This window comes from Oncorhynchus masou, chromosome 24 (assembly GCF_036934945.1).
Source record: "Oncorhynchus masou masou isolate Uvic2021 chromosome 24, UVic_Omas_1.1, whole genome shotgun sequence".
Taxonomy (NCBI): Eukaryota; Metazoa; Chordata; class Actinopteri; order Salmoniformes; family Salmonidae; genus Oncorhynchus; species Oncorhynchus masou.
The window spans coordinates 13,378,907-13,395,390 of NC_088235.1; positions in this window are offsets into that span (position 1 = coordinate 13,378,907).

Below are 16,484 nucleotides of genomic sequence, written 5' to 3' on the forward strand. Positions count from 1 at the left end.
ACACACCATACCCCTAAACACACAACACACCATACCCCTAAACACACAACACACACACATACAATACCCCGAAATACACACACACACACTCACAGCAGGCCCATAGAGCTGTGTATACACACATACACACACACACACACACACACACACACACACACACACACACACACACACACACACACACACACTCCTTAAGAACAATTATCTGTCATTCGGGAAGAATTCCAAATTCACGGCCTTCAGTTTAGAGGTTGGAGAATTCATTTGGAAATTTACGTCCCAACAGCTGTGGTCTCATCTGCTTGTACGGACAGAGAATGCACCACTGTGTGAGTGAGTGTGTGTGTTTGTACAGACAGAGAATGCACCACTGTGTGAGTGTGTGTGTGTGTTTGTACGGACAGAGAATGCACCACTGTGTGAGTGAGTGTGTGTGTTTGTACGGGCAGAGAATGCACCACTGTGTGAGTGAGTGTGTGTGTTTGTACAGACAGAGAATGCACCACTGTGTGAGTGAGTGTGTGTGTTTGTACAGACAGAGAATGCACCACTGTGTGAGTGAGTGTGTATGTTTGTACGGACAGAGAATGCACCACTGTGTGAGTGAGTGTGTGTGTTTGTACAGACAGAGAATGCACCACTGTGTGAGTGAGTGTGTGTGTTTGTACGGACCGAGAATGCACCACTGTGTGAGTGAGTGTGTGTGTTTGTACAGACAGAGAATGCACCACTGTGTGAGTGAGTGTGTGTGTTTGTACGGACAGAGAATGCACCACTGTGTGAGTCAGTGTGTGTGTTTGTACGGACAGAGAATGCACCACTGTGTGAGTGAGTGTGTGTGTTTGTACGGACAGAGAATGCACCACTGTGTGAGTGAGTGTGTGTGTTTGTACGGACAGAGAATGCACCACTGTGTGAGTGAGTGTGTGTGTTTGTACGGACAGAGAATGCACCACTGTGTGAGTGAGTGTGTGTGTTTGTACAGATAGAGAATGCACCACTGTGTGAGTGAGTGTGTGTGTTTGTACGGACAGAGAATGCACCACTGTGTGAGTGAGTGTGTGTGTTTGTTTGTACGGACAGAGAATGCACCACTGTGTGAGTGAGTGTGTGTGTTTGTATAGACAGAGAATGCACCACTGTGTGAGTGAGTGTGTGTGTTTGTACAGATAGAGAATGCACCACTGTCAAAGGAATTATGAGGATCAAGTCCATTATACACCTAAACTAGATCAGAGTGTGTGTGTGTGTGTGTGTGTGTGTGTGTGTGTGTGTGTGTGTGTGTGTGTGTGTGTGTGTGTGTGTGTGTGTGCGTCCATCAGAGAGTAAATGCGTTCCTCAACCACGGAGCGAGCTGATCAAGTCTTTATGTGTTGAGGAAGTCCACGCTTTAAGCTGGAAAAGCCCTGATTTCATGTTGCACCCATATGGGCTTGGGGGTTTTCAGGCTAGGTCAGGGCCAAGTCAGAGGTAAACATCAATCAACAGTCTACACACGCATCCCAAACAGCACCCTAATCCCTATGAAGTGCACTTCGTTTGACCAGATAGTGTGCTATTTGTGACACAGCCTCAGGGTTGGCTGTTCTGTAGAATGACAGCATAACATCATTATACGGCTGGTGCACATTATGGTATATTACTGGATAAGGTTGACTCTACTAACGGATGATCTAAGGACAGTCCATATTTTCCCCCCTAGTGGTTATGTTTAGAATTAGTAAAGGGTGAGCTGATCCTAGATCAGTGTGTATATGGATTGGTGATGCCTCTACAGTATGTTGTAAAGGATAGAAACCAAACTGATGTGAGAGAGAGAGAGAGAGAGTCAGAGAGAGAGTCAAAGAGAGAGAGTCAGAGAGAGAGAGTCAGAGTGAAAGAGAGTCAGAGTGAAAGAGAGAGAGTCAGAGTGAAAGAGAGAGAGAGTCAGAGTGAAAGAGAGAGGGAGTGAAAGAGAGAGAGAGTGAGAGAGAGTGAGTGAAAGAGAGTGAAAGAGAGAGAGTAAAAGAGAGAGAGAAACAGAGCAGAGTCCCTGGGTTTACACTAGCACACCAAACATTCCACCCATTCATTTTGTACCACCTTCTACTCAACTTGCCCTGTGAGGACGCCCATATTAATCATGTTAAGAGTTAGACTTAGCCTTCCCTCATCGAGCTGCAATGGACAAATTACAGGCTGGCTTCAGACTGACTGTCAGACTGACTGACAGGCCTAGACCAGAGGAGCTCTCTCTCTCTCTCCCTCTCTCTTTCACTCCCTCTCCCTCTCTCTTTCTCTCTCTCTCTCTCTTTCACTCCCTCTCTCCCTCTCTTTCTCTCTCTCTCTCTCTCTCTCTCTCTCTCTCTCCCTCTCTCTCTCTTCAACTCCCTCTCCCTCTCTCTTTCACTCCCTCTCCCTCTCTCTTTCACTCCCTCTCCCTCTCTCTTTCTCTCTCTCTCTCTCTTTCACTCCCTCTCTCTCCCTCTCTCTCTATGTGTCTTTCTCTGTGTGTGTCTCTCCTCTGTTTGTCTCTCACCTTCTTTCTTTCTCCATCTCACTCTCTCTCCTCCCATCACTCATTGCAACCCATTAGATCCACCAGCAATGTGGTCACATATATCAGTGTTAATTAGTGATATTAGAGTTCAGGTGGTCCTTCACGCAACAGCAAACTAAGGAAAGGAGGGGTGATCAACAACAACGACAAAAATCATGAAAATGGCTTACCAAGAAAAATGTAAAAAATAACTAATTTGAGGTAAAAACTAATTGGAGCACTCATCAAAAAATATTTATTTATTTTTGCTCACTTTAATCCATTGTAGTCACCTGTTCACATCCTGTACAATAGTAACATTAGACTTGATATCTTAACAAACGTTAAGTCTAAGTGTAGCAGCCTGGTCTGGCTGATTGTGAAGTAGCAGCCTGGTCTGGCTGATTGTGAAGTAGCAGCCTGGTCTGGCTGATTGTGAAGTAGTGGCCTGGTCCAGCTGAGTGTGAAGTAGCGGCCTGGTCCAGCTGATTGTGAAGTAGCAGTCTGGTCCAGCTGATTGTGAAGTAGCAGCCTGGTCTGGCTGATTGTGAAGTAGCAGCCTGGTCTGGCTGAGTGTGAAGTAGCAGCCTGGTCTGGCTGATTGTGAAGTAGCAGCCTGGTCTGGCTGATTGTGAAGTAGCGGCCTGGTCTGGCTGATTGTGAAGTAGCAGCCTGGTCTGGCTGATTGTGAAGTAGCGGCCTGGTCTGGCTGATTATGAAGTAGCGGCCTGGTCTGGCTGATTGTGAAGTAGCGGCCTGGTCTGGCTGATTGTGAAGTAGCGGCCTGGTCTGGCTGATTATGAAGTAGCAGCCTGGTCTGGCTGATTGTGAAGTAGCAGTCTGGTCTGGCTGATTGTGAAGTAGCAGCCTGGTCCGGCTGAGTGTGAAGTAGCGGCCTGGTCTGGCTGATTGTGAAGTAGCGGCCTGGTCTGGCTGAGTGTGAAGTAGCGGCTTGGTCCAGCTGATTGTGAAGTAGCGGCCTGGTCCAGATGATTGTGAAGTAGCGGCCTGGTCCAGCTGATTGTGAAGTAGCGGCCTGGTCCAGCTGAGTGTGAAGTAGCAGCCTGGTCCAGCTGAGTGTGAAGTAGCGGCCTGGTCCAGCTGATTGTGAAGTAGCAGCCTGGTCCAGCTGATTGTGAAGTAGCAGCCTGGTCCGGCTGATTGTGAAGTAGCGGCCTGGTCCAGCTGATTGTGAAGTAGCAGCCTGGTCTGGCTGATTGTGAAGTAGCAGCCTGGTCTGGCTGATTGTGAAGTAGCAGCCTGGTCCAGCTGAGTGTGAAGTAGCAGCCTGGTCTGGCTGATTGTGAAGTAGCGGCCTGGTCTGGCTGAGTGTGAAGTAGCGGCTTGGTCTGGCTGATTGTGAAGTAGCGGCTTGGTCTGGCTGATTGTGAAGTAGCGGCTTGGTCTGGCTGATTGTGAAGTAGCGGCCTGGTCCGGCTGATTGTGAAGTAGCAGCCTGGTCTGGCTGATTGTGAAGTAGCAGCCTGGTCTGGCTGATTATGAAGTAGCGGCTTGGTCTGGCTGATTGTGAAGTAGCGGCTTGGTCTGGCTGATTGTGAAGTAGCGGCCTGGTCCAGCTGATTGTGAAGTAGCAGCCTGGTCTGGCTGATTGTGAAGTAGCAGCCTGGTCTGGCTGATTGTGAAGTAGCGGCCTGGTCTGGCTGATTATGAAGTAGCGGCCTGGTCCAGCTGATTGTGAAGTAGCGGCCTGGTCTGGCTGATTGTGAAGTAGCAGCCTGGTCTGGCTGATTATGAAGTAGCGGCTTGGTCTGGCTGATTGTGAAGTAGCGGCCTGGTCTGGCTGATTGTGAAGTAGCGGCTTGGTCTGGCTGATTGTGAAGTAGCGGCCTGGTCTGGCTGATTGTGAAGTTGCAGCCTGGTCCAGCTGAGTGTGAAGTAGCAGCCTGGTCCAGCTGAGTGTGAAGTAGCGGCCTGGTCCAGCTGAGTGTGAAGTAGCAGCCTGGTCCGGCTGATTGTGAAGTAGCAGCCTGGTCTGGCTGATTGTGAAGTAGCAGCCTGGTCTGGCTGATTGTGAAGTAGCAGCCTGGTCTGTCTGATTGTGAAGTAGCAGCCTGGTCTGGCTGATTGTGAAGTAGCAGCCTGGTCTGGCTGAGTGTGAAGTAGCAGCCTGGTCCAGCTGATTGTGAAGTAGCAGCCTGGTCTGGCTGATTGTGAAGTAGCGGCCTGGTCTGGCTGATTGTGAAGTAGCGGCCTGGTCCAGCTGATTGTGAAGTAGCGGCCTGGTCCAGCTGATTGTGAAGTAGCGGCTTGGTCTGGCTGATTGTGAAGTAGCAGCATGGTCTGGCTGATTATGAAGTAGCAGCCTGGTCTGGCTGATTGTGAAGTAGCAGCCTGGTCCAGCTGAGTGTGAAGTAGCAGCCTGGTACAGCTGATTGTGAAGTAGCAGCCTGGTCTGGCTGATTATGAAGTAGCGGCCTGGTCTGGCTGATTGTGAAGTAGCAGCCTGGTCTGGCTGATTGTGAAGTAGCAGCCTGGTCCAGCTGAGTGTGAAGTAGCAGCCTGGTCCAGCTGATTGTGAAGTAGCAGCCTGGTCTGGCTGATTGTGAAGTAGCAGCCTGGTCCAGCTGATTGTGAAGTAGCAGCCTGGTCTGGCTGAGTGTGAAGTAGCAGCCTGGTCCAGCTGATTGTGAAGTAGCAGCCTGGTCTGGCTGATTATGAAGTAGTGGCTTGGTCCAGCTGATTGTGAAGTAGCGGCCTGGTCTGGCTGATTGTGAAGTAGCAGCCTGGTCTGGCTGATTATGAAGTAGCGGCTTGGTCCAGCTGATTGTGAAGTAGCGGCTTGGTCTGGCTGATTACGAAGTAGCGGCCTGGTCTGGCTGATTGTGAAGTAGCAGCCTGGTCTGGCTGATTATGAAGTAGCGGCTTGGTCTGGCTGATTATGAAGTAGCGGCCTGGTCTGGCTGATTGTGAAGTAGCAGCCTGGTCTGGCTGATTGTGAAGTAGCAGCCTGGTCCAGCTGATTATGAAGTAGCGGCCTGGTCTGGCTGATTGTGAAGTAGCAGCCTGGTCCAGCTGATTGTGAAGTAGCAGCCTGGTCTGGCTGATTGTGAAGTAGCAGCCTGGTCTGGCTGATTGTGAAGTAGCAGCCTGGTCCAGCTGTGTGTGAAGTAGCAGCCTGGTCCAGCTGAGTGTGAAGTAGCGGCCTGGTCTGGCTGATTGTGAAGTAGCAGCCTGGTCCAGCTGAGTGTGAAGTAGCAGCCTGGTCCAGCTGATTGTGAAGTAGCAGCCTGGTCCAGCTGATTGTGAAGTAGCAGCCTGGTCTGGCTGATTGTGAAGTAGCAGCCTGGTCTGGCTGATTGTGAAGTAGCAGCCTGGTCCAGCTGTGTGTGAAGTAGCAGCCTGGTCCAGCTGAGTGTGAAGTAGCGGCCTGGTCTGGCTGATTGTGAAGTAGCAGCCTGGTCCAGCTGAGTGTGAAGTAGCAGCCTGGTCCAGCTGATTGTGAAGTAGCAGCCTGGTCCAGCTGATTGTGAAGTAGCAGCCTGGTCTGGCTGATTGTGAAGTAGCAGCCTGGTCCGGCTGATTGTGAAGTAGCAGCCTGGTCCAGCTGTGTGTGAAGTAGCAGCCTGGTCCAGCTGAGTGTGAAGTAGCGGCCTGGTCCAGCTGAGTGTGAAGTAGCAGCCTGGTCCGGCTGATTGTGAAGTAGCAGCCTTGTCTGGCTGATTGTGAAGTAACAGACTGGTCTGGCTGATTGTGAAGTAGCAGATTTAGTCTGACTGATTGTGAAGTAGCAGACTGGTCTGGCTGATTGTGAAGTAGCGGCCTGGTCCAGCTGAATGTGAAGTAGCAGACTGGTCTGGCTGAGTGTGAAGTAGCAGCCTGGTCTGGCTGATTGTGAAGTAGCAGCCTGGTCTGGCTGATCGTGAAGTAGCAGCCTGGTCCAGCTGAGTGTGAAGTTTCGGCCTGGTCCAGCTGATATTGAAGTAGCGGCCTGGTCCAGCTGAGTGTGAAGTAGCGGCCTGGTCCAGCTGATTGTGAAGTAGCGGCCTGGTCTGGCTGAGTGTGAAGTAGCGGCTTGGTCCAGCTGATTGTGAAGTAGCGGCCTTGGTCCAGCTGATTGTGAAGTAGTGGCCTGGTCCAGCTGATTGTGAAGTAGCGGCCTGGTCCAGCTGAGTGTGAAGTAGCGGCCTGGTCCAGCTGAGTGTGAAGTAGCGGCCTGGTCCAGCTGATTGTGAAGTAGCAGATTTAGTCTGACTGATTGTGAAAGTTAAGGCAGACTTGCTGGAACAGCATTAGCAGAAATCAAGCCGTAAAAGCACATTTCCTGCTGACCCTTAAGTACACCGGCCATAGCAACTACTTATTATTCAGCCAGGTCAACAGGCTCCCTCATTTCCTGCTGACCCTTAAGTACACCGGCCATAGCAACTACTTATTATTCAGCCAGGTCAACAGGCTCCCACATTAGTTGATGTTTGTCTAAGGTAGTTGTAGATTTGTTTTCAATAGAGAAACTCAATTTGAGTGAAATGTGTGCTGTGATAACCTAGCGCTCTGCTCCTATACCAAACAGACTGGTTAAATAATCTATTACCTAACCCTTCTCTCTATCAGTACAGTGTAGCTAGCCGTATAGCTAGCCTAGCGCTCTGCTCCTATACCGAACAGACTGGTTAAATAATATATTACCCCACCCTCCTCTCTGTCAGTACAGTATAGCTAGCTGTATAGCTAGCCTAGCGCTCTGCTCATATACCAAACAGACTGGTTAAATAATATATTACCCAACCCTTCTCTCTGTCAGTACAGTATAGCTAGCCGTATAGCTAGCCTAGTGCTCTACTCCTATACCAAACAGACTGGTTAAATAATATATTACCCAACCCTTCTCTCTGTCAGTACAGTATAGCTAGCTGTATAGCTAGCCTAGTGCTCTACTACTATACCAAACAGACTGGTTAAATAATATATTACCCAACCCTTCTCTCTGTCAGTACAGTATAGGTAGCTGTATAGCTAGCCTAGCGCTCTGCTCATATACCAAACAGACTGGTTAAATAATATATTACCCAACCCTTCTCTCTGTCAGTACAGTATAGCTAGCTGTATAGCTAGCCTAGCGCTCTGCTCATATACCAAACAGACTGGTTAAATAATATATTACCCAACCCTTCTCTCTGTCAGTACAGTATAGCTAGCCTAGCGCTCTGCTCCCATACCAAACAGACTGGTTAAATAAACACAGCAGAACCAGAACGGAGCTTGTTACCTCATGCCGTTTGACATGCCGTTTGTTTGTTCAAATGTGCTTCTACTGAAATGCCTGGTTAGTGACCTAATGCCTTCTACACTGAGCACATAGAGGAGTAGGAGGGATGGAGGAAGGAGGGACTTCAGAGGCAGAAAAATTATTAAAATTAAATTTTTCCAATATGCTGGTATGTCCGTAGGCCCCATGAGCAGACTGGACTATATCCCAAACGGAACCCTATTTCTGATTGGTCCTCGTCAAATGTAGTACACTTCACAGGGAATAGGATGCTGTTTGGACGTGTCCTATTCCATTCGTGAGGCGGACTGAAGGCTGACACACTACTTTAAACTGAGTACAATCAACAATTCGGTGGAAAAGTAAGAGGTGGAAGAAGGAAACTCGGCTCAACAAATGTCACCAGTAATCTGGGCGACAGACGGATGGTGAGAAGAGGAAAGTTCTGGAAAAGATGAAAAGATGTCATTCCTGGGGAACCAGCGTACAGTGCATCACTACTTCCTGCTCTTGATTAGAGGGACAAACTGATTTGTTGCTGAATGTAATGAATCAAGACCAAGTCTACGTTCCAAATTGGTGCCCTATTACCCATAGAGCTCTGTCAAAAGTAGTGCACTATATGTAGGGAATAGCGTGCCAGCCCTGGTTTAAAGTAGTGCACTATATATAGGGAATAGGGTGCCAGCCCTGGTCTAAAGAAGTGCACTATATGTAGGGAATAGAGTGCCAGCCCTGGTCTAAAGTAGTGCACTATATATAGGGAATAGGGTGCCAGCCCTGGTCTAACGAAGTGCACTATATGTAGGGAATAGGGTGCCAGCCCTGGTCTAAAGTAGTGCACTATATATAGGGAATAGGGTGCCAGCCCTGGTCTAAAGTAGTGCACTATATGTAGGGAATAGGGTGCCAGCCCTGGTCTAAAGTAGTGCACTATATGTAGGGAATAGGGTGCCAGCCCTGGTCTAAAGTAGTGCACTATATGTAGGGAATAGGGTGCCAGCCCTGGTCTAAAGTAGTGCACTATATATAGGGAATAGGGTGCCAGCCCTGGTCTAAAGTAGTGCACTATATATAGGGAATAGGGTGCCAGCCCTGGTCTAAAGTAGTGCACTATATGTAGGGAATAGGGTGCCAGCCCTGGTCTAAAGTAGTGCACTATATGTAGGGAATAGGGTGCCAGCCCTGGTCTAAAGTAATGCACTATATATAGGGAATAGGGTGCCAGCCCTGGTCTAAAGTAGTGCACTATATATAGGGAATAGGGTTCCATTTAGAATGTAATCAGAGACAAAGATCTCAACTGCCCCAGAGGGATATACAGAAGGAGAGGACTATGTAGGATGTTACCAAATTAACTTCCAGGAAATGAGTACTGTACATCAATGGAGGCTTTAACAGTTGTTAGTTGAAGTTGACAGAAACAAGACGTATCCAATACAGACAGAGACGGTGATTACCAACCAAAACCCACACAATCATCTACTATCTAAACACATGTCTGATCTGCATTGACATCACCAGCGTTGCCTAGAGACAGTTTCCACAGTGGTTAATTACAGCAGGCCACGTAAACTTCATGTTGATGTATAAAGACACATCAAAACTATCAATCCAGTTCATTATATATTATGATGTTCTGATGTTGTGATATTATGATGTTCTGGTGTTGTGATGTTCTGATATTTTGATGTTCTGATATTATGATGTTCTGATGTTGATATTATGATGTTCTGATGTTGTGATGTTCTGATATTGTGATGTTCTGATGTTCTGATATTGTGATATTATGATGTTCTGATGTTCTGATATTGTGATGTTCTGATGTTGTGATATTGTGATGTTCTGATGTTGTGATGTTCTGATATTGTGATGTTCTGATGTTATGATGTTCTGATGTTCTGATATTGTGATGTTCTGATGTGATGCTCTGATATTGTGATGTTCTGATGTTGTGATGTTCTGATGTTGTGATTTTCTGATGTGATGTTGATATTATGATGTTCTGATGTTGTGATGTTGTGATATTTGGATGTTCTGATATTTTGATGTTCTGATATTATGATGTTCTGATGTTGATATTATGACGTTCTGATGTTCTGATATTGTGATGTTCTGATGTTGTGATGTTGTGATGTTCTGATGTTGTGATTTTCTGATGTTGTGATGTTCTGATGTTCTGATGTTGATATTATGACGTTCTGATGTTCTGATATTGTGATGTTCTGATGTTGTGATGTTCTGATGTTCTGATATTGTGATGTTCTGATGTTCTGATGTTGTGATGTTGTGATGTTCTGATACTGTGATGTTCTGATGTTGTGATGTTCTGATGTTCTGATATTGTGATGTTCTGATGTTCTGATATTGTGATGTTCTGATGTTCTGATGTTGTGATGTTGTGATGTTCTGATACTGTGATGTTCTGATGTTGTGATGTTCTGATGTTGTGATGTTCTGATACTGTGATGTTCTGATGTAAGTGTATTTCCTGCTTTTCCTTCCATCTGATTGTATTAATGAAATCCAGACAGTAAAATCGATAAACTCCCATTTGTGCACAAAAATGTGTATGCATTACAAAACCAACCATGACTAATTAGTCACTGGTCCTCCAGTAGTCCATAGTAATAAGGCTGTTCTTCCACCTATCCAGTCCTTTCAGATAAGAGGCCAAGGAAACGTGGTAGAGGCCAGCGAGCAACTAGCCCCCGGTGTTGCACCACCTCCTCTAAGCTGAGTCTGGTTTTGACTGATGCTTGCCCCGACCATGGTGTTCACGGCCTGGCGTGTGGTGTCCAGGGCCTGGCGTGTGGTGTCCACGGCCTGGCGTGTGGTGTCCAGGGCCTGGCGTGTGCTGTCCAGGGTTCTGGCGTGTGGTGTCCAGGGCCTGGCGTGTGGTGTCTAGGGCCTGGCGTGTGCTGTCCAGGGCCTGGCGTGTGGTGTCCAGGGCCTACCGTGTGGTGTGGTGTCCAGGGCCTGGCGTGTGGTGTCCAGGGCCTGGCGTGTGGTGTCCAGGGCCTGGCGTGTGGTGTCCACGGCCTGGCGTGCGGTGTCCAGGGCCTGGCGCGCGGTGTCCAGGGCCTGGCGCGCGGTGTCCAGGGCGTGGCGCGTGGTGTCCAGGGCCTGGCGTGCGGTGTCCAGGGCCTGGCGTGTGGTGTCCAGGGCCTGGCGTGTGGTGTCTAGGGCCTGGCGTGTGCTGTCCAGGGCCTGGCGTGTGGTGTCCAGGGCCTACCGTGTGGTGTGGTGTCCAGGGCCTGCCGTGTGGTGTCCAGGGCCTGGCGTGTGGTGTCCAGGGCCTGGCGTGTGGTGTCCACGGCCTGGCGTGTGGTGTCCACGGCCTGGCGTGCGGTGTCCAGGGCCTGGCGTGCGGTGTCCAGGGCCTGGCGTGCGGTGTCCAGGGCGTGGCGTGTGGTGTCCAGGGCCTGGCGTGCGGTGTCCAGGGCCTGGCGTGCGGTGTCCAGGGCCTGGCGTGTGCTGTCCAGGGCCTGGCGTGTGCTGTCCAGGGCCTGGCGTGTGGTGTCCAGGGCCTGCTGTGTGGTGTCCAGGGCCTGGCGTGTGGTGTCCAGGGCCTGGCGTGTGGTGTCTAGGGCCTGGCGTGTGCTGTCCAGGGCCTGGCGTGTGGTGTCCAGGGCCTACCGTGTGGTGTGGTGTCCAGGGCCTGCCGTGTGGTGTCCAGGGCCTGGCGTGTGGTGTCCAGGGCCTGGCGTGTGGTGTCCAGGGCCTGGCGTGTGGTGTCCACGGCCTGGCGTGCGGTGTCCAGGGCCTGGCGTGCGGTGTCCAGGGCCTGGCGTGCGGTGTCCAGGGCGTGGCGTGTGGTGTCCAGGGCCTGGCGTGCGGTGTCCAGGGCCTGGCGTGCGGTGTCCAGGGCCTGGCGTGCGGTGTCCAGGGCCTGGCGTGTGCTGTCCAGGGCCTGGCGTGTGGTGTCCAGGGCCTGCTGTGTGGTGTCCAGGGCCTGGCGTGTGGTGTCCAGGGCCTGGCGTGTGGTGTCCAGGGCCTGGCGTGTGCTGTCCAGGGCCTGGCGTGTGGTGTCCAGGGCCTACCGTGTGGTGTAGTGTCCACAGCCTACCGTGTGGTGTCCACAGCCTGTGGTATTTGTATTTATTATGGATCCCCATTAGCTGCTGCCAAGGCAGAAATGCAATAATTAAAAAAAAACATTACAATACATTCATTACAGAATTCACAATACACTAAGTGTGTGCCCTCAGGCCCCTACTCCACTACCACATATCTATGTGTACATGTGTATGTTATCATGTGTGTGTGTGCATGTGCCTATGTTCGGGTTACTTCACAGTTCTAGTGGTCCATAGGGTGTATTTTTACCTGCTTTTTAAATCTGATTCTACTATAATATATGATAACCCTACTACCCATCCCCTAACTGGAGGAATGGACAACAAGTACGTTTCTACTTACATTTACATTTAAGTCATTTAGCAGACGCTCTTATCCAGAGCGACTTACAAATTGGTGAATTCACCTTCTGACATCAGTGGAACAGCCACTTTACAATAGTGCATCTAAATCATTTAAGGGGGGGTGAGAAGGATTACTTTATCCTATCCTAGGTATTCCTTGAAGAGGTGGGGTTTCAGGTGTCTCCGGAAGGTGGTGATTGACTCCGCTGTCCTGGCGTCGTGAGGGAGTTTGTTCCACCATTGGGGGGCCAGAGCAGCGAACAGTTTTGACTGGGCTGAGCGGGAACTGTACTTCCTCAGTGGTAGGGAGGCGAGCAGGCCAGAGGTGGATGAACGCAGTGCCCTTGTTTGGGTGTAGGGCCTGATCAGAGCCTGGAGGTACTGCGGTGCCGTTCCCCTCACAGCTCCGTAGGCAAGCACCATGGTCTTGTAGCGGATGCGAGCTTCAACTGGAAGCCAGTGGAGAGAGCGGAGGAGCGGGGTGACGTGAGAGAACTTGGGAAGGTTGAACACCAGACGGGCTGCTGCGTTCTGGATGAGTTGTAGGGGTTTAATGGCACAGGCAGGGAGCCCAGCCAACAGCGAGTTGCAGTAATCCAGACGGGAGATGACAAGTGCCTGGATTAGGACCTGCGCCGCTTCCTGTGTGAGGCAGGGTCGTACTCTGCGGATGTTGTAGAGCATGAACCTACAGGAACGGGCCACCGCCTTGATGTTAGTTGAGAACGACAGGGTGTTGTCCAGGATCACGCCAAGGTTCTTAGCGCTCTGGGAGGAGGACACAATGGAGTTGTCAACCGTGATGGCGAGATCATGGAACGGGCAGTCCTTCCCCGGGAGGAAGAGCAGCTCCGTCTTGCCGAGGTTCAGCTTGAGGTGGTGATCCGTCATCCACACTGATATGTCTGCCAGACATGCAGAGATGCGATTCGCCACCTGGTCATCAGAAGGGGGAAAGGAGAAGATTAATTGTGTGTCGTCTGCATAGCAATGATAGGAGAGACCATGTGAGGTTATGACAGAGCCAAGTGACTTGGTGTATAGCGAGAATAGGAGAGGGCCTAGAACAGAGCCCTGGGGGACACCAGTGGTGAGAGCGCGTGGCGAGGAGACAGATTCTCGCCACGCCACCTGGTAGGAGCGACCTGTCAGGTAGGACGCAATCCAAGCGTGGGCCGCACCGGAGATGCCCAACTCGGAGAGGGTGGAGAGGAGGATCTGATGGTTCACAGTGTCGAAGGCAGCCAATAGGTCTAGAAGGATGAGAGCAGAGGAGAGAGAGTTAGCTTTAGCAGTGCGGAGCGCCTCCGTGATACAGAGAAGAGCAGTCTCAGTTGAATGACCAGTCTTGAATCCTGACTGATTTGGATCAAGAAGGTCATTCTGAGAGAGATAGCGGGAGAGCTGGCCAAGGACGGCACGTTCAAGAGTTTTGGAGAGAAAAGAAAGAAGGGATACTGGTCTGTAGTTGTTGACATCGGAGGGATCGAGTGTAGGTTTTTTCAGAAGGGGTGCAACTCTCGCTCTCTTGAAGACGGAAGGGACGTAGCCAGCGGTCAGGGATGAGTTGATGAGCGAGGTGAGGTAAGGGAGAAGGTCTCCGGAAATGGTCTGGAGAAGAGAGGAGGGGATAGGGTCAAGCGGGCAGGTTGTTGGGCGGCCTGCCGTCACAAGAAGCGAGATTTCATCTGGAGAGAGAGGGGAGAAAGAGGTCAGAGCACAGGGTAGGGCAGTGTGAGCAGAACCAGCGGTGTCGTTTGACTTAGCAAACGAGGATCGGATGTTGTCGACCTTCTTTTCAAAATGGTTGACGAAGTCATCTGCAGAGAGGGAGGGGGGGGAGGGGGAGGAGGATTCAGGAGGGAGGAGAAGGTGGCAAAGAGCTTCCTAGGGTTAGAGGCAGATGCTTGGAATTTAGAGTGGAAGAAAGTGGCTTTAGCAGCAGAGACAGAGGAGGAAAATGTAGAGAGGAGGGAGTGAAAGGATGCCAGGTCCGCAGGGAGGCGAGTTTTCCTCCATTTCCGCTCGGCTGCCCGGAGCACTGTTCTGTGAGCTCGCAATGAGTCGTCGAGCCACGGAGCGGGAGGGAGGACCGAGCCGGCCTGGAGGATAGGGGACATAGAGAGTCAAAGGATGCAGAAAGGGAAGAGAGGAGGGTTGAGGAGGCAGAATCAGGAGATAGGTTGGAGAAGGTATGAGCAGAAGGAAGAGATGATAGGATGGAAGAGGAGAGAGTAGCGGGGGAGAGAGAGCGAAGGTTGGGACGGCGCGATACCATCCAAGTAGGGGCAGTGTGGGAAGTGTTGGATGAGAGCGAGAGGGAAAAGGATACAAGGTAGTGGTCGGAGACTTGGAGGGGAGTTGCAATGAGGTTAGTGGAAGAACAGCATCTAGTAAAGATGAGGTCGAGCGTATTGCCTGCCTTGTGAGTAGGGGGGGAAGGTGAGAGGGTGAGGTCAAAAGAGGAGAGGAGTGGAAAGAAGGAGGCAGAGAGGAATGAGTCAAAGGTAGACGTGGGGAGGTTAAAGTCGCCCAGGACTGTGAGAGGTGAGCCGTCCTCAGGAAAGGAGCTTATCAAGGCATCAAGCTCATTGATGAACTCTCCGAGGGAACCTGGAGGGCGATAAATGATAAGGATGTTAAGCTTGAAAGGGCTGGTAACTGTGACAGCATGGAATTCAAAGGAGGCGATAGACAGATGGGTAAGGGGAGAAAGAGAGAATGACCACTTGGGAGAGATGAGGATCCCGGTGCCACCACCCCGCTGACCAGAAGCTCTCGGGGTGTGCGAGAACACGTGGGCGGACGAAGAGAGAGCAGTAGGAGTAGCAGTGTTGTCTGTGGTGATCCATGTTTCCATCAGTGCCAAGAAGTTGAGGGACTGGAGGGAGGCATAGGCTGAGATGAACTCTGCCTTGTTGGCCGCAGAACGGCAGTTCCAGAGGCTACCGGAGACCTGGAACTCCACGTGGGTCGTGCGCGCTGGGACCACCAGATTAGGGTGGCCGCGGCCACGCGGTGTGGAGCGTTTGTATGGTCTGTGCAGAGAGGAGAGAACAGGGATAGATAGACACATAGTTGACAGGCTACAGAAGAGGCTACGCTAATGCAAAGGAGATTGGAATGACAAGTGGACTACACTTATCGAATGTTCAGAAAGTTAAGCTTACGTAGCAAGAATCTTATTGACTAAAATGATTGAAATGATACAGTACTGCTGGAGTAGGCTAGCTGGCAGTGGCTACGTTGTTGACTTTGTAGGCTAGCTGGGAGTGGCTGCGTTGTTGACACTACACTAATCAAGTCGTTCCGTCGAGTGTAATAGTTTCTACAGTGCTGCTATTCGGGGGCTAGCTGGCTAGCTAGCAGTGTTGATTACGTAACGTTACGTTAAAAGAACGACAATAGCTGGCTAGCTAACCTAGAAAATCGCTCCAGACTACACAATTGTCTTAGATACAAAGACGGCTATGTAGCTAGCTAGCTACGATCAAACAAATCAAACCGTTGTACTGTAATGAAGTGAAATGAAAATGTGATACTACCTGTGGAGCGAGGCGGAATGTTGACTGTTGGCTAGCTGTTGGCTGTTGGCTAGCTAGCTAGCAGTATCTCCTACGTTAAGGACGACAAATAGCTGGCTAGCTGGCTAGCTAACCTCGGTAAATTAAGATAATCACTCTAAGTCTACACACTCTAAACTACACAATTACCTTGGATACAAAGACAGCAAAGACAACTATGTAGCTAGCTAACACTACACTAATCGAGTCGTTGAGTATAATAGTTTCTACAGTGCTAGTGGACGTTAGCTAGCTGCTGTGCTAGTGGACGTTAGCTAGCTGCTGGGCAGATAGCAGTGTAGACTACGTTAGGACGACGAAATACGATAATTACGCAATTATCTTTGATACAAAGACGGCTATGTAGCTAGCTAAGAAGAAATTGCTAAGATTAGACAAATCAAACCGTTGTACTATAATGAAATGTAATGAAAAGTTATACTACCTGCGGACCGAAGTGTAGATGCGACCGCTCGCTCCAACCCGGAACCGGAAACTTCCAGCTTGTACATACTATATACATTTCATGGACACAGTATATCTTACACTAGTTATCTTTTGTTTGTTTTTAGTCCCATCCTTCAGCTCCCCTCAACCCCTCCCATCTATCTCTGAACACCATCCAGTTTAGGTTCTCCTCCTCAGTGATCTTTATCCAGAAGGGCTTTCCTCCTATCAGTGATCTCCTTTATCCATACAGGTCAGGCTTTCCTCCTATCAGTGATCTCCTTTATCCATACAGGTCAGGCTTT